At 39.1% G+C, this 19,036-nt stretch overlaps 1 pseudogene; it reads left to right on the top strand.

The window, feature by feature from the left end:
- Positions 1 to 251: 251 nt before the first annotated feature.
- The window catches only part of LOC109075200, a 38,077-nt pseudogene continuing 19,292 nt past the window's right edge, over positions 252 to 19,036 (top strand).

Below are 19,036 nucleotides of genomic sequence, written 5' to 3'. Positions count from 1 at the left end.
GGACGAATCTGCATCAGGTGGACCAGGCCTGCGTGATGGCCCGGCCCCCTGGAAGGACCTACAGTGGTTCAAGCAGGGCATGACTATGGGATTGGTTTACAAAAGGAAAGTTGTCTTGACAGCTGCATCAACACAGGTTGGGTAGCTCTGTGCGATAGCAGACCGATCTTCGGCTGCTGGAATGGGCACATATCAAGCTGCGTTCATTGAGAGCAGCTCATGTGCCTGGCGTACTGAACCAAGGAGCAGACATGCTATCTCAGAGCAACATCTTCTCAGAGGAGTGGATGATCCACCCACAGACTGTTCAGAAAATCTGGGAGATCTTTGGCAAGGCAGAGGTCGACCTCTTCGCCTCAAAAGACGACTCTCACTGCCAAACTTAAGGCAGTGGTGGATTTGTTTGCATTGGAAGACGAATGGCCCATCCTCCTCCAGCATGCTTTTTACCCCGATAGCCCTGATCCCCAAGGTAATCAGGGGAGCACAGGCACAGAGTGCTTCTAGTGGCCCCGCTCTGGAAGAGTCATCTCTGGATCTCAAGGCTGTCTCAGTTGCTGACGGCAGCTCTGTGGCCCATTCCTCTGAGACAGGACCTCCTCTCTCAGGTGAACAGAACAATTTGGCACCCCCAGCCCAAGCTGTGGACACTGCACCTATGGGCTCTCAACCAAGGATCAGTATATCTCCCAGAGAGTGTCCTGAAATCTATCTCACAGGCTAGAGTCCCATCTATGAGATGCCTCCATGCCCTTAAGTGGTAGATTTTTTCCGCCTGGTGCGAATCCCGCGGCAAAGACCCAATAACATGTGACATATCAGAGATATTGTTCTACTGACAAGAGCTATTGGACAAGGGCCCGCTCCCCTTCCACGCTCAAAGTCTATGTGGCAGCTATAGCAGCTTCTCACGCTCCTATAGCCGGACAATCAGTGGGACAGAACAACCTTGTTGTTCGTTTCCAGAGGCTCCATCCGCCCCACCTGGAGGCTGGTGCAGGGCAGGAACTAGGTGGAGACAAGGAGGGCCTCCAGGGAGCTCTGGGAGCCATGGCAGAGCAGGCAGTTTGGGAAGCCATGGTGGATCAGGGAGTTCAGGGAGCCATGGAGGAGCAGAGAGTTTGGGTTGCCATGGTAGAGCTGGTAATCCATCTCTCTTTGTTAACACACCTTATTCAGATAATCAGCTAGTTACAAGTGAACCCCATGCATGAACTGTGTTCCCAGTGACATGGTCCCTACACATTGTTCATTGCTTCCTTCTCCCAGAGGAGGAGAAATCTGTTGAAGTTTATCTCACTTTGGAACATTTATTCACGGATTTGCGCTGCACAACGTCTTCACACACGGACAAGTGTGAAATCATATACCGCTGTAAATTAATACAATTTAAATTCACATCTCGCACACTTCAATGCACTTTGAATGGTACATATACATTTGCTTCGAACTGAAATCATGGTGGAATATCCTGTGATGTCCACTTCGCAGGGCACTTACGTTCGAATAGAACAAATGTCTGAAGCCATAAGAGAAACATACAAAATGTGCAGAGCAGGGGGGTGTGAGGACTGAAATTGAGAACCGCTAAGCTACACTGCTCAAAACTCACGTTTGAATCATCAGTGGCAAATCCTTTACAAATGTAAACGTACTTGCATACTGTGAGTCAGAACAGCCAGCACTGTAGTCTTCTCTCCCAGGATCAGGAAACAGTCCTCTATAAAATGTGCTGCACACATCTGAATATTTGGGTTAAACTGTTCTGGAACAGTGTTGTAAATACAACTTAACCACAGATTTCTAGTTGTGTACTCTTTTTGAAGGCCAAACAAAGTATTTTCACTTTCACAACGAAACAGCGTCTCCACGACATGGCGCCGGCGGCAACAGCGAGAATCAAAGGTTAGGTCTTCTTTCTTTGTGTTAACATTTGGGCGGCGTTATGCAAATCTTCCCATATCGTTACGTAGACATGGTATGTATGGCATGTTTAAACGAGGTGTTTTAGGAGGGCATGGACAAATCTCAACTTTTATAAAGAATATCTCTTTGGGTTTGAGACTTTCGTCTTTGCAACTTTACAAATCTTCTTTATACACCAAGAGTTGTAACACTCCAAAGAGAAAAGAAAACTTGAAATCGCATCATATGACCCCTTTAATAAATCCATGAGGAAGAAACAGGAGAAAACAACCTCTTAACACAGCGGAGACAGGACAAACAAACTGAGGAAAGGCAGGGCTATTTATAGAAAACCAAACGATGGACTAATAAGATAAATGAACAAAGGTGGAAACTAATTAACTAATCAAGCAGCAAAGGATAACTAGGACAATGCAGGGCAAACAGAAACACAGAACACGTGACAATGTATTACATATAAGTAAATGATAAAATTATTTTCTTTTTTTATATTACACTATTATTATTATTATTATTATTATTAAGTGTTTGAGGCACATGGGTAAAGATGGCAGTTAATTTGATAATTTGATCTAGCAGGAGGACGTCATACACAATGATATGCAAGGAGCATGACCAACATATAAAACAAAGGGTAACAGAAGCATATTCCCGCTGTTTTTCTTGTAAAGCATAACAAGATAATGATGTACATTTTATTATTGATATAGATTCTTATTTTGTTTTGCAGAAAAGTATGCAGTATACCAATGCAGAATACACATTCAATGTTGTATATGTATTTTTTCTAAAACTGTCAGTTTTAAGCTGGCTGTGGAGGAGATAAACAATGAAACAACAGCCACTCCTGCCTCACAAATCACTGTGTACAGTATAGTATAAATGCAGTGTAATTAATATTCACGTGCATGATGTGAAAAGCCACAAGTCCCATAAATTTCAGTACCTGGACTTTTTTTTTACTATTGATCAAACAGGTCTGTGGTACCTGTCTGCCATGCCACTGAGTGGTATGCGATTGTAGCTCCGTGTAGCTTTGTTTTTCTTTTGGAATTTCTTTCTTACTATCAGTCTCTGTTGTTTAAACTGCTAATTATCACCATATTTAATTTAATTATGACCATACAGTATGTCTGATATTATCTATCAAACTAACTTGCTTTTGTTCTAAATCACTAGCACTAGTATTTGCGTTTCCTTTTGTGTTTTCTGATGTCTCCTTTTCTCTCTCTCACTGTTTCACACATCAAAGAGGTTCACTTTTCAATTTTTCACTTTCACGATTACATTATTTTAAATTAGTCTACCACCCAAGATTACTGTTATAAACATTAGCTGCGTCCAAAAGGTAAAGGGAGAGGTGTTGCTACAATTTCTAGTAATATTTTCAATATTTCTCAGAGGTCTGGTTTCAGCTATAATCCTTTTGAAGTAATGGTGCTTCATATAACATTATATACAGTAGAGTGGTCAGCATTAATAATGAATCTCCTGTTACATTTGTACTGGCTACTGTATACAGGCCACCAGGGCACCATACAGACTTTATCAAATAATTTATTGATTTATTGATGAGTTAGAGCTGGCTGCAGATAAATTCTTAATCCTCAAGCATCCTTTGTATAACAGCCCTTAATCCATCCTTCGTGTACAAATTTGGGCACAAAGGTCTCCGGTATGATTCAATTTTTTTTTCTTCTTCATTCTTTTTTATTCATTAATTTACATGTCATAACATAAATGTCATATCACCATATTTGATAAAATAAAATCTATCAGTTATTTTTTTTGCGTGTTTTTTTTTTATCATTCAACTTATTTACCTCTAAAAGTAACATATTTTTATGTAAAATATTCTTATTTTTATATTTAAATAAATAATAATAATAATAATTTAAATAAATAATAATATTATTAATATTATATTTGTTAATTAAAATAATAGTAATAATATAAATTAGCAATAAGTTCAGACAGCCAAAACTTAAAAATCTGGTGACTTTGGTGATATTTAGTGGCTTATTATGATATAAAAATATCAAAAAATATCAATAGACACTAGTTGGCAGTAGTTTTTTTTTTTTTTTTGTGGGTGTGTTTGTGTGTGTGTGTGAGAGAGAAACAGAGTGTGATTGTTTGACACATTGAGAATGTTGTATAGGCTCACCCCTTCATTTATGTGTGTGTTTGATCTGCATTGTGTTGGGTTTATTGGACAATAAATAAATAAATAAATAAATAAAATAATAATAATAAAATAAAAATGCTGTAAATTTTAGTATGTCCCATTCATCTCCTATGGGAGAAATTTAGGATTATTATTATTACTTAACTTTGTTGAATCAAGTCCTATTTATTTTGTGTGTGTGTGTGTTCAGGTGGCAAACTTCGGAAAAGTAGCCAAGGCTTGAACCACTCAGATCAAGGAAACTATTACAAAAAAAATGGACTTTTTCGCTGCATTTTTCGACAGGATAAACACATGGCAGTGGTCAACCGTTTGACGGCAGGTAAAAGAGCTTCAACACCACTGCACGTGAAGTTTTCATAAAATTAAAAATGAAACACCCAAAACTGTACATTGCATCATCACGAAGACAAAATATATGTTTATACGTGAAAATCCAGAGGAACCTCGGATGCGTTCCACAGCTAAAGTATACAGTCCCATGAGAATGGCTTGTCACCCCACAGAAGAGAGGGACAGGAGTTTTTCAGAATCTTTGTCCTTTCAGGAGTTGGGAAGTGCACAGGAGGAGCACACACCTCGGCAGTCCAGGACTAGGAGGAAACAGAGACGAGGAGACACTAGGGGGAACACAGGAGGTAAGTAAAGCAGGCAAGTATTTCCAATAGGTGTAGTAGCTAATTCAGAGAGTCCACTAAGTGTGTACGAGATTCAGACAATGAGGGTGTCTGAGGTGTGTGCTTATATACAGGCCGGTTGATGAGGTGCTGATGGATGACAGGTGCAAATGCTCAGAACTCAGGTGATAGGGATCACTGTGATTGGGTGGTGGTGGAGACTGGCGATCTGTTACAGCAGTGGTTCTCAACCACATTCCTGCACTTTTTGCATGTTTCCTTTGTCTGACACACCCATTTCAAGTCTGTGAGTCTCTACTAATGAGCAGGTGATCTGAATCAGGTGTGTTTGATTAAAGAGACATGCAAAATGTTGAGAACCACTGTGTTACAGGGTGAGCAGAGCTCATTAGCATTTAAAGGAACATGAACTAAAATGGGATGCTGAAGCAGAGTGGATTTTCACAAGGTAAAAAGGGTGGTTTTAAACTCCCATTGAGAATTTTGTACCAAAGTATGTTATAGACTTTTCATTAAGACCCTAAAGAATCATATCAATTTGTGAAAATGGGCATCAGATGACCCCTTTAAAATCTTGCTAATTACTTATATAAAGCCCTGAATGGTTTAGCTCCTCAGTGGGGCAGTCGTGGCCTAATAAATTGCACCCCTCTATCTACCTAAATGCATTTATGTCTGCTTGAATCATTTGTGATCCAGCCTCACCTACAGAAGAAGTGAATATAACGATTTTTTTATGAATCTTTGCAAATTGCCTTTATCAATAATGTGCTAGTTAGCAAGTTCCATGGCTAAAGTAAACAGTCTCATGAGTACAGCTCGTCACCCTAAGGAAGAGAAGGGGTGGGGGGGTGGCCTTTAAAATCTTGCTAATTACTAATAAAGCCCTGAATAGTGTGTGCATCTAAGTGTGTACACTTGGACGGGTTAAATGCAGAGCACAAATTCCAAGTATGGGACACCATGCTTGGCCACACGTCACTCCTTTTTCCTTTCCTACTTGAGCGACCTCTTATCATATTATAGTCCCCTTCACATCCGGTGCGTTTCTCAAAACTCTCAACATTTGATAATACCTAGAATATCAAAATCAACTGAGGGCGGAAGAAGATCCTGTTCCTATTTTGCGCCCAAACTCTGGAAAAATCTAAGAGTCAACCTAGAGTTGTTTCAGGAGGCAGACAACTCTGTTAGTTTGAATCTAGATTAAAGTATTAAAATACATTAAAGAATTGTTAGGCTGAATTAATTAGGTCAAACCAGAACCGAAAAAATATGGTAAGAAGAATGGGATCTATGCTAATATTAGTTCTGTTTCATTCTTATTCCGAGGGTCCACGTAGTCACCCATATCCAGTCTGTATCCAGATCAGATGGTCACAGTCGTCACCCGGAACCCAGTCCGTATCCAGTCAAGACAGTGGATCAGGACCTACAGCCCTGAATGTCAGCAGAGACCATGACAACTGGATGAGCCCCAGAGACAGATCCCCCGTGAAGACCTTGTCCCCCGGATGGCCATTGTCATGAGACCATGGGAACCAGATGAGTCTTCTGCACAATCAGACTTTGTTGCACCCTGGACTTAAACTGCTGATTCTGTCTGGCCAAAGAAGAACGATGGAGTTTTGGTTTTCTTCGACACACTATTTTCCTGTTTAATACTGTAAAGCTGCTTTGACACAATCTGTATTGTACAAAAGTGCTATATAAATAATGGTGACTTGACGTAACTATTCCTCATATTGATATGTAGAGAAAATGATTCCATCAGATAACTGCACAAGCAACATTGTTAGTGTCTTGCACAACTGATATTTTTTTTTCATTCTTATATATGTGTGTATATATATATATATATATATATATATATATATATATATATATATATATATATAATATAATATATGTATGTAGTTCAGTGCATTTCATAAATGATGTGTTCCGTGACATCTCAATAGATGCTTCATTGTTTACATGATTGACATTATCATTTATTCTGACTCCCTTGAGACACACATTAACCATGTCAGAGCTGTTCTACAATGTTTTAATCTCCCACCCAGTTATATGCTAAGGCAGAAAAATGTGAGTTTCACCAGACTTCTACCACATTCCTAGGATATGTAGTCAGTCCTTAAGGAGTGGCGATGGATGATCATAAGGTGAAGAAGCTGTCCTAAACTGGGTCCCGACCTACAACTATCAAAGAGATGCAGAGATTCCTTGGCTTCGCTAACTTTTACAGATGTTTTCATCAACGTCTATGATTAAAAGGAGGGAAGGTCACTTATTCTGGTCACCAGCAGCTGACAAAGACTTTAACCACCTCAAAAAACATTTCTTCACTGCACCCCCATACTGCATCACCCTCATCCTGAACGTGATATTGTGGTAGAAGTAGATGCCTCCAGCACAGGTGTAGGGGCAGTTCTTTCACAACGTCATTGCAGTCCACCCAAACTTTTTCCCCTTTCCCTACTTTTTATACGCAAGCTAAATCAAGCAGAACAGAACTATGACGTGGGAAACCAGAGCTTATTGGCAATGAAGGTGGCTTTTGAGGAATGGCAACACTGGCTTGAGGGGTCCAATTGTCCCTTTTCAGGTTCTCACTGAACATCGCAATATGGAGTATCTCCGCATGCACAAAAACTCAATCACAGACAGGCCAAGTGGCGCTCTGTTTCTCTCACTTGGTTTCATTTCACTGTACTTATCATCCAGTTCCAAAAACACCAAAGCAGATGCATCTCACGTCAATTTGATCAGCTTACCAATCTCATTGTAGTGGGATATTGTGACTGAGATTGCAGAAAATGCAGGGCATAGATCCCAGACCTGCTGAATGTCCACCCAACAGGACCTTTGTACCGGATCCTTCCTTTCAACAAGCTCATGATCTCCCCATGTCCGGACAACCAGAAATAACTGCATCCATCCAACTTCTCTCCAATAAGTTCTGGTGCTTCTCACTTCGCATAGACATTTTACTATTTTACTATTTTCCACGTTTCAATTATTTCCTTAATTTTTATTGAAAATTAATGCATGTCTGATTTGATATGTTAATGTGAAAAAAGGAGAAGAATGAGTTCAGCAAAAAGTGGGAATGAACTCGAAGGTCGATCGCATCACACAACAAAATGATGCTATGCACTTTTATTATATAGGCTACGGGACCAAGTGTGGCCTGACAAGCACTGAAAATTTAAGCCAAATGTTTCAATCACCCCCAGGGGCTGGACACAGTATGGTCATAAACCCCCCACCCTCTCCATGTAATCTAATGGAAAATGAGACAAACTAAATAATTAAATTAAACTTCAAATATTTTATTCACAAATATGGTCCTTTGTAATTTTATGTAGTTTTTTTAACATTACTGATGTTTTTTTAAAGTGCGCCTATTAGGCCATTTTTATACCGTTCCTAATAATGTTTTTGGAGTTTCCTACATAGGATTACAATGCATGGCAAGGTCAAAAAAACCTTTAATTTTTCTCAAATATGCATTTAATATCACCCTCATTTTCCAGCAATTCTCAGATGATTAGTTCAAAGTTCAAAGATTCCGTCTCTCTAAACCCCTCCTCTCCATGAGCCTGCTCTGCTCTGATTGTCAGATGGCCCCCTAGTCCGTTGTGATTGGTCTACCGCGCAACTGCGCATCAGAAACGATATGCCTATTTCAATAGTGGCTGTACTTTTGAACGCTCGCTAGAAAATAATAAACATCTATTTATTATCACACTTACATGTTGTTGATTCAGTGAAGCAGCTTGTCCAAATAAACAGGATACTGACCATCTTCAATAGCTAGCATTTTTGAGAATCCCGCGTTTGAACGTCCGCGAGAATTAGAGAAGCAGTCATCATCAGTGTGACGTCATGATTATCAGCTGAGACAGCTTCTCTGAGCGAGTTGAGGTCGCTCAATGGACTTTTCCAGGATCTTCAGGAGGAGACTGGAGGTTTATTTATCTTATTTTAACAAGCCTCTTGTATGGCATCAGCAGACAAAAATGGAGCAGTTGGAAAAATTAAAAAAAGGATCAGGGGCTTGGTGATTGCAATCGACCCTGCAGGATCTGGACAGAACCTATGGTCGGGACACAGATCACAACTGCACAGAGTCTGGTCCTACAAACGTGCACAGAGATTTCAGTTGCTGCTCTGCTGACCTTTTATTCAATGGAAGAGAGTAGAAGGTGTGTCACCATCTTATTCCCATATTAGATATTACCCAAATGATTGGCCCCGCTTATTCAGTGCTATCTCTATTTCTGAACATGTGCTACCTAGTATTACTTTTCCTTGCAGAACACCAGCCACTTCCACCACCCAGTGATGATCCCAGATCTGTTTTAATGATATAGAGTTTGTAAATTACTTTAAAAGGAATGTATGTCTTTGTAGAGAGCTACAGTACGAGAAGGAATATATGCATGCACACTGGGGAAACATACACATTTGTCATGAGAGGTAAAATCATCTCAAATTGTTCAAATAAAAAGCAGTTAACTTGAGGAAAAAATAGTATAACAAGAGGTGAAGCAACTGATTATCTGTCTCTCCTAAGGTCGACTGATTCAATTATTAAACAGCTCTTAGAATTCAAGAAGAATTACATAAAATATTAAACACAATAAATAAAATGAAAAACAAGCAAATATTTCTGAAACTCAGACTACAGCAATTTGAAACTTGGAGAAAAAAAAGGCAAAATACTTGGCAGGCAAACTAAAGCAGAAAACTGAGAAATCAATCATTACATCTATAAATGGATCGCTCAGGCAATATAACTCAAAACCCATCTGGAAATAAATGACATATTTAGGTTATACTACTCAATCTCTATTCTATGGACTAAAAAGATCACTGGAAGAAGCAGAATCTTTTTCTGAAGGTGTTTCCCTGCTTCAGTATCACCAATGCCATCAGAGCAACTGGAGGCAAAAAATAAACTAACATAAATAAATTCCGCCATTCAACCAAACCACTTATTGTAAGCCTGGTCTAGAAAGCTTCCCAGCAGAGTTTTATAGACATTTTTTATAGGTGAAGAAGGTCTTCACGTGGGAATGTCCCCGGGGGCTCATCTAGTTTTGTCATGGTCTCCACTGACCTTTCCATGACATTTAGGGCCTTTGGTCATTGATTGCTCCCTCCACCCATATTCTTTAAAGCTATATTTTTGAAAGTTATGAACACAAACTATACCTCAGCATATGAATACTGCCTATAGTTTCTCTCATCTCAATGCTAAGGACGATCAGACCTAATGTCCCAAGCGCAACCATGAAGTAATTGGGGAAGAATCAATGAATTCTTATGATTTTGTGGCTGTTTCCGGGATCAACATCTTTTGAATGATCCTGGATAAACATTATTGTCCAAAAATTATAGACGTAACCCAAGTCCCAATCCCTAACCCTAAACCTAACCCTACCCATATTTATGCCTAAAATCATGGTGAATTAAAGCTGACGACCTACACCCTAGAATTGTAAGCCTAAATCATATGAAAAGTTGTTCCCTGAAAAGTTATATCTCAGTTCGATTGTTGATTGGAAGGTGTTCCAGATCAACAAGGATGTTGCGCCGAGGAAACAAGTTGTACTTTTGAAATCACGCCGCCGATGGTTCCACACCCTCCAAGACATAAATCAATGATATATTTCAAGGCATTTGGTCTGGTTTTTCACTATATTGCTATTGTGAGTAGGATATTTTCTTCTGCATCTCATCCAACCGCCTCCATTGGTATTCCAAATGTTTTTAAACCTGGTACGAGGCCTACCCATTGATAGTAGCTACATGAGTTATAGTTCTGAGGAGAATAGAGAGAGACAAGGAGAGAGAAGAGAGAGAGAGGAGAGAGGAGAGAGATTACCTCTGGAGTCTGGTGCTCTCTCAATAGTGTTGGCACAATGTATCTAGTATAGTGAACTTTGTTAAGTTTAATTTTCATCCCGAACAGTGACCTCTGTGAGACCTCACTTGTGAGAAGTCATGTAGTTTTTAAGTTGTTAAGCTATGTTACTGACAAAATCGTCAGAGTAGCACTAACAACATTAGCGCTTATGTTAATGTCTGCGTTTGTGAGGGAGAGAGAGTGGGAGAGAAAACTTAATTTTGTGGCAAAAACATGGACATGATCTGTCAATTTTATCCTTTTATCCTTTTGAAAAAGCTCAAATCATTTGGCGAAGTGATACAGGCATGTAATGCGGTCAAGACCTGTCTGGAACTACATTCGCCATGCATTTCCCTGAAAATAATTGCACACCTTAGAATGTTCGTCAGCCAATCAGATTCAAGCATTTATCGGCCCCGTAGTATAATTTACATTAAGGTTCACATAACTAATACTGGAATTAGAATTTTCATCATTAATATCTCATCAAGTCATGGTTGTGCTTTTATCAATAGCATATAATGATATAATAATCATAGCCTACATAAGAATATGTAGATCATTGCTGTTTCTTATGTTCCTGCCAGATACAGCTGCATCCTATATTACACTTTAACATTGACAGTTTCATTGTGCTAGCATAGCTAAGGTTAAATTAACAAAATACAAAATAGCAAGCCTACAATCTGAAAATGTTAGAAATGTTCAAAAGTGATCTGAATGTAGAGCAGGTGTTCATTACCATTAGCTCAGAAAAGTGATTGCATTCACAGTCTCTTGGTACATAAATGGTAGACAGCAGCAGAGCTGCATATGCTATTGGCTTGTGTGCTCCCTCATGAAATGTTAAGGCCATCCCTCAATCACAGATTGTTTATAAATTTTGTACGCACCAGATATATTTTGTTCTGTATAAATTTAGGGCGCTACTTTATGCAGCTCTCCTCCCAGTTGGGATTTTAATGTGCATTGGTGTGCAGAGTAGTATTTATCAAAGCAAGAATAATTGTACTTATCAGGGAGATGAGGATACATCCACTTTGTACCAACAGGGTGATTTGTGGTTTTGGTAGGGCTCTTTCCATTGCATTGCTTCCCATATCATATTCATCGCTTTTCCTTCCTTTAGGACCCAACCTAAACCAACTACGTATAAATGGTGTGTTATATTTTGTCGCCTTTTTATAAAGGCTGTGGTAACACATATCATCTAGTATAATACCAGAATTTAGATATATGTGTGTGGTGTGTGTGTGGTGTGTGGTGTGTGTGGGGGTGTGTGTGTGTGTGTGTGTGTGTGTGTGTGTGTGTGTGTGGGTGTGTGTGGGTGTGTGTGTGTTTAGAAATTGTTAAAATCCAACTGGCTGGACTCAAATGCAATTTTTTTTACTTGTTGTACTGTAAAACAGTAATATAATTCATTAAGTGTGTAAAAATCTGTTGCAGCTTTACACCTCGAAGCTTGGAGGTGATCAGGACAATATATTTGCTGTGAGAGAAATAAACAGCGGGAAGACCTTTTGACAACTATCTCTGAGGCTACCAATCAAAAGACAGCGGTGCTTGAATATCTGTATCTGGGAAGGTCTCTTCTATGTCATGGAAGCAAGAGCGAAGGGCAATGGAACAAAGCTGTGAGAACCAAAAGGAGCGAGAGCCTGTATTGTGGGAGACGCATCATCAGGCATATCCATGGCGTTCTGAGAAGTTTAGGCTACTCAAATACCTTTAGTAAAACAAAAATAGTTAACATTACTTTATTAGCATAGAATAGTTTTGTCTTTGGTAATAAATAATGTGCGAGTATTGTAGATTGATAATGTTACTGTAGCCTATTAGATTTAGATGCGATTTCACTACATTTATTATATATATGGTATATATATATACTCCTGATCTATATATACTATTATCATATATATATCGATATCATATATAATCTAATATAATATATATATAATTAAATATGCATATAAATTCATTGATAATGTAATATTTTATAGTATATAGTGACCATTGTGAGCTCACTATACTAGTAGGTAGATTCTGGGATGGTTCGGTTTTATTTTATTGCATTTGCTAATTTGAACTGAAATGTTGTGTTTTTTATATTTTAGGTGGTCTACTTTGCATCTTGTTCATTCTCTCAGTAACAACGAGAGGAGATTTCCAGCATTCGATGGCGGTACAATGTCCAGTGATCTATTTTCGGTTAAAAGCTTTGGTAAAACATTGGTCCATTATTTTTCAATGGACCAGGCGGTCGGGACGAACGTGTCTTGAGTATAGACGATGACTGATGATCCGGTGTGATACAAGGACTATGCTCGAATTTGGCCATTCCAGCTCTTCTTAAAAAGAGTCTGACAATTTTAAATTTGTCCTCCCGCTTATGTCCACCTTACCCTTGTTTGCCACTGACGAAAGATGCAGTGAAGAAATTGTAAAGATTAAAATCTTCTTCTGCCACAGTCATAATTAGCTTTCACTGGTGGGACTCCTATTGGCATGGTATGTCTAAAAGAGTGTAGACGACAAAATGTACACTCATCTTCAGTGGATTGCCATTAGAGGCTGGGCCACATCAAAATCACATCTGGGATGATTGGTGATGTGATTGTTCATGGGAACATTAAATGGGTGTCCCTAGCCCGGAGAGACTTGATATCCCACAACGTGGCAGTTACCCGTCAGAAGACTAAAGTGGAGTCGTTGTTGCTCGATAAATGTCCACGTTTCCTCTCTGAGTTTTGGGAGCAGAGACTTTCCATTGCCCAGGCCGAATGGGTCCTTATAAATACTCTATATGCATGGAGAAGAGCCACAGAACTGGCCACTTTGCAATGGCAGTGAGAAGTTTGGATGATTGTATACACTCCTTATGTCAGATGTGTTCGCCACAACTTCAGAGTCGTCCTACAATGTTTTATAAGGGCTGTGTATCTCATAGCACATGCACTACCTGACATGAAAGCAGCATCGTGAACCAGGAACGGCCCCCCTTTTCAGAATGGGGAAACACTGGGGGATGTCTGTATCCATAAGTGTTCCACTGGCAGGTATGTCCGCGGTTCGTCATTATTCGATGGTGTATACTTCCTTAGGCATTATCCCACATTAATATTGCCTTAAAATTAATTAGCATACAGTGTGCAGATAAGACGTGCGCGCTTGCGTCGTGGGATCTACCTCTATCAAGGAATAGTAAACGAATGCGCCGGTCTAATGTTACAAGTTCTCTGTTAGTGAAGGTGTTATCGTTTCTTTAACATTATCGCTGTCTCCTAAAGCGGCTTGTACTCCATTGAACAAGCACATTGCACAACATTTGGAGAAGAGGTCAGATTTGATGAAACACAGTGATCCAACGAGCATCCTAGACCTCATGATTTGCAAAAAACGTCCTTGATGGCGCCCTTCAGCTAGTGAGCGTGGGTATCTATGAATACCTCCCTCCGAAGAGGACAACGACCTAGTATAAATGATCCAGTGATTATTTGGGGGTGTGCAGACAGAGGAGCGAAGGGGTGTGCCATGCCAGTCATTATAGATTAACTACGCTTTACTATGTTTTGACTTTTTTTGTCAACTCTACTTAAGATTAAGGGCGGAACTAAGAATAATGACAGTTTTCATCATTTTAAATGGAAATGCAATGTTGATTTAATTTTGTTGTACACGTGCAATATAATTTATAAATGTGTAATTTGCCAGTGATAATATATACACCATTCCCGCTCATGGAGGGCCACTGTCAACTGCAAAGTTTCCCCTTCAACCTCAAATTCCCATTGAAGTAACTCAACATGCCCTGAAATTATGAGATGTTACACCAAAAAAAAAAAAAAAAAAAAAAACCTGCTCCTGGAACTGTAATTAGATTAGACATAATTCTGGTATAGGCACGCTCCCAATAGGTTTCAGTGGGTAGTGGCGGTTCGCCCACACCTCAATCAGCCGATACGAAAGGTCTTGCCAAGTTACGTCTCACTCGCGTCGGATAGACATTGGAATACGGCGTGTCTCCGCAACACCCCCCAATAGAGTGAATAGTAAGCAGTCTCTGAAAAAGAAAAAAACAAAAAAAATGGATGAGATATGTGCGTGTGGTCGGTATAGTTTAGATTGTTTGGTGACCCTGTCCCGTGAAAACCAGCTAAAGTATTAGTTTTTTGGTGATTTCCTGTTTTCTATATAAAATCAGCCTTCATAAGGTAAAGAAAAGTCTGTGAAAAATGTTTTAAAAGTTTTAAAAAAAAAAAAAAAAAAATTTAATTGGGAATATCTTTATACTTCACTGAGTAAAACCAGTTCAAAGATTGAAATCATAGTAAAAATTAATGGTTGAAATAAAATTTTATGCTTATTATTTCCTAATTTACGATTTTGAGGGACTGTTAGACGCGTCGATTTCACAGAGAGGGTCACATATGTGATACTAGTTTTTGTTCACTTTATTCAGGAACCACCACAATCGCTAATGTTTATTTAAAAATATTGAAAAATCAACTGAATTATAATAGGATAACATATTTTTCACAACTGTTTGTCTCAATGGGTAAATGAGGTATACTTGAATCATGCCAACTTGTATACTTGGACCAAATCCCCCAGGAAATCACATCTCGTAAGTAGACAACGTGGCCAAGAGCTAAATACTGCAAGTGTGGGTTATTGCGACAGCGACCCACTATGGGATGCACTAACCAATTTCAGCCAGGTGTGGTTGGAAGATGGCTGAACTTTTGAGCATTTTTAACCCTTAATTTTTGATTAGCCCTTGTAACATTGTTTAACTAGAACAATCTCTTTAGATGACTTGTGTAACAATTATGGCATTAGAAAGTAACGTATCAGTGGACTATTAATTCTCCCAAACAGGTACAGACAATGTCGTATTTTTTTTTTTCTCTAACTGTTCTATTGTGCCTCTTTTGGCTGTTTGGTCAATTAGGCACCAGATTTCATTGTGCAGAGTCAAAGCTTGTTCCGTCCCAGGCTCCAGGAAAGCCAGGCAAAAAGGAAACGCCCCCAGTGTTGCTGCTTTGAGTGTATACCATGTGGCTGAATGAGAGATCAGTAATACAAACAGGTTGGAATATTGTTACAAGCTCCCTCTTTACAATGGTATTCTGAGAAGAAAGGGATTTTGGGTGTTTTTACGGCTCCCCCTTTCACCCAAGGGTTTCCACAGACTCTGTTGAACCTTGCCCGACATGGTTCAAGGGAAACATGGCCAAACCAAGCCCAGAGGACCAGCTGTATTCCTAAAACTTTACGAGTTTTTGTCCTTCTTTCAGGGCCCTTGGGTAATAATTCTGTGGGCGTTTTCAGAATTTGGGGCCTGTGCCGCGATTAGCAGTGATTGGTGTGTTCTATTATGTCCAAGGAAGGACACCCAGTTAGACGCGGGCAACGATATAGAGTGAAGTTTCCTATCTCCTTATGTTCCTTTGTGCAATGCTTTCTGATTAGCTTAACATTTATAGGGAAGCCAACTGACTGGTTATGTCGAGATTCGTTATCCTGTCCAGACCCTTTGGAATCAGCTTTACGCTATGTATTCCTAGAATCTTGGCAAAAAACTGTAGTACGTTTAAATGGCTGTCAGAGCCAAACTCCATGGCAGTAATATCATGAAGTGGTTTGTCCCTGCTTAAACCACAGATCAAGTGTAATCTTGTTGTACTTTTTGTGCAAGCAGCTTCATATTGCAATCACATGTGTTAACAACAAAGCCTCCAGTTGCTCTAACACACACCAGTTTTCTTGAGGTGCAAACTATAACTGTGTGATCTGTTTGCTGTTGGATTCTGAAAACTGGATTTTGGTGTGTGCTGAGGATCTATGGGCTTCTTAGCCGTATTTGGGCTTTCTTATTAGCATTTGTTGGCCAGAACATTACCAGACCACTTTAATGAAGCTAAATTCATTCACATTCAGCATGCTTGATATTTTTTTGCTGTGTGGGATAACCGTCATTCCAGTTTATGTTGACCTCTGCGTGTGGAAAATATATGGTTGCCCTGTCCATGTCTTTGCTATTCTATCTTCTGCTATTTTGGTCTCTGCTTTGTATATTTGCCGCCTAAAATGTTATTATTTGTTATAATGAAACGAGCGGAAATGACAAAAAGCCATATGATGGAAAAATAGTATTTATATATAGCCGATGATTAAGTCTAGCGTTTAATACAATGCCCCAGTGTTAATGTTTTGCCGGTCTGTATATATGTGTGTAAAATTCCTGCTAAAATACTTATCTGAAATTGTGCCTTAGAAAAAGATTAATATGACCTATGAGACGTTTACTGGTTATTAAACCATGCTAATAAAGTACTCTTCCTCCCTGTGCCTAGCTGTTATTTTTTATTTCTAAATGCCTTTTGATTGTAACAACAGTAGAAGGACAGTATTAAACATTATTTCCCAATCTAACTTCCACAATGACTGCAAAACCTCTTAGACAGCACCTCAAGTGACAATCACAAACATCAAGGAAAGGCCCACTTCAGTAAGGCCCTTGCCTGGCCCTTTATCCAAACACGAACTCAGTCCGCAATTATTCCCCCTTTATTCTATTCTACTATGGCACTGTGTTGCCTGCAGTCAACATAGCCTATTTCTTTATTTATTTAGTTATTATTGATTTTTATAAAATGAGGACAGCAAGTTCCACTGATCACTGCGCTCTGTGTGTATATATATATATCTCACGATTAGATAGATATATAGAGTCACCCTTTACCTGGTAAGTAAAAAAGAATTATCCAAAGCTTACACTATAAATGAAAAAAATCTAAAAAATAAATAATTAGTAAATTGACGTCAACATTTTACTAATGGAATACTGGAGCATGATAGCTAGTTGCTTCTAACCAGCTCAAAACGCCTGCCCATCTTGTCAACAACAATCTAATCAAGCCATTTTGCTGGTTATTATTATTTTGTTAACCTGGTGTACTTTGCATTTTTGCATGAATATCCTAAATGCCGTATAAGAATAGTAATGGTTAACATACTATATCTGTTAAAATTATGCTTTTTCTCTTTTGCAAGGAAATCACTTCCTCAACTTTCACTAACCACTGGGACATCAGTCGTGAGGAAGTATATTTTTATTGATGTATGTGCTTTTGCACGTTGCAAGTCTTTGTGTGTGTTGTGGCATGCTTGTAAGAATAAGGTGCATATTAGGACAAAGCTTATGTTGAATACATTGTGCTGTTGTAAAATAATAAAAATAAAAATAAAACAAAAAATTAAAAAAAAAAGGGGGGTTTTTTTGAACTTCTGTGCCCTTTCTCTCCTTACACTGGAGGGCATCCACAAAACTCAACAGTGTATAGGCTACTATGCCACATATAATTGAGAAAGATATCTATATTAAAGTTTGGAATGTCGACTTTAAAGCAAAACAGTCAATTAGACAAAATCTCTCTTGATTATGCTAATATGAAAAAGGGGCATTTCTCTCTAAAGGTGCAATCCCGACTACTACGGGGAGATGCGAGAGTCATTGTCATTGTCAATGACTCAATAACCCTAAGTTTATAAATAAATTATTAAAATAACTAACTTACAGATGTTACTAACTTACACCTCTATAAAAACTTAAAAGCTGCATGGAAGGCAGAGTACTGACTTCTACTGCTGGCTGGGCAGTGACACTAAACACGGTGCGATCCAGTCTTGGAAAGTCGTGGTTGCCTGGTCTTGTGCTGTTTCCCCGATACCTGGCAAGCACATCTTTCCACGTTAACTTTAATTGAATGAATGTCCTAAAGTTAAAAGAAAGAAGGATAAGCTTGAAAAACAGGTTGGATGCCCAGCAAGCATTGTGAGCAATGACAGAAAAATTGCCATAAAGTCCCAGCCGAAGTTCGACTGTCCGTGCCAAAAGCAAGCATGCCATGCACGTGGTCAGGTAAGTTGTGTTCTTTGTCATGTGTTTTACTGAAAACAAATAATATCAACCTGATTGATGAAATATTTATGTTGTTTCATGATTAACAAAAAAGACCAGAATCAGAAATGAATGTCCCAAGCTTCAACATCTGTATCTGCCGATCTGCCCGCCACTCCGAACCTGGCATGCCAGCCTTTTTAACAGGGGCTCCCACAACTAGTGCGAAGCCAAGGTCAAAAGCCAACAAAGTTCCCAGTATTGCCATTATACTATTTAATACCCAAAATGGAAAGTTGACACCAAACAGTTTGCCACTAGTTACGTCTCGGGTCTTCTTTCAGGGTCTTCCTCATGTGGCCAAAGGCCAAGGAGCTTTTGGCCTGCCGAATATGGCCCTCAGGCGGCCAAACTAGGGCTCGAGGATGTTGGTCATGGAAAAGTTTTCCGATTTAGGG

This window comes from Cyprinus carpio, unplaced genomic scaffold (assembly GCF_018340385.1).
Source record: "Cyprinus carpio isolate SPL01 unplaced genomic scaffold, ASM1834038v1 S000006739, whole genome shotgun sequence".
NCBI classification, from domain to species: domain Eukaryota; kingdom Metazoa; phylum Chordata; class Actinopteri; order Cypriniformes; family Cyprinidae; genus Cyprinus; species Cyprinus carpio.
The sequence above is the reverse complement of the archived record's forward strand: the minus strand, read 5'-3'. Positions and strand labels throughout refer to the sequence as shown.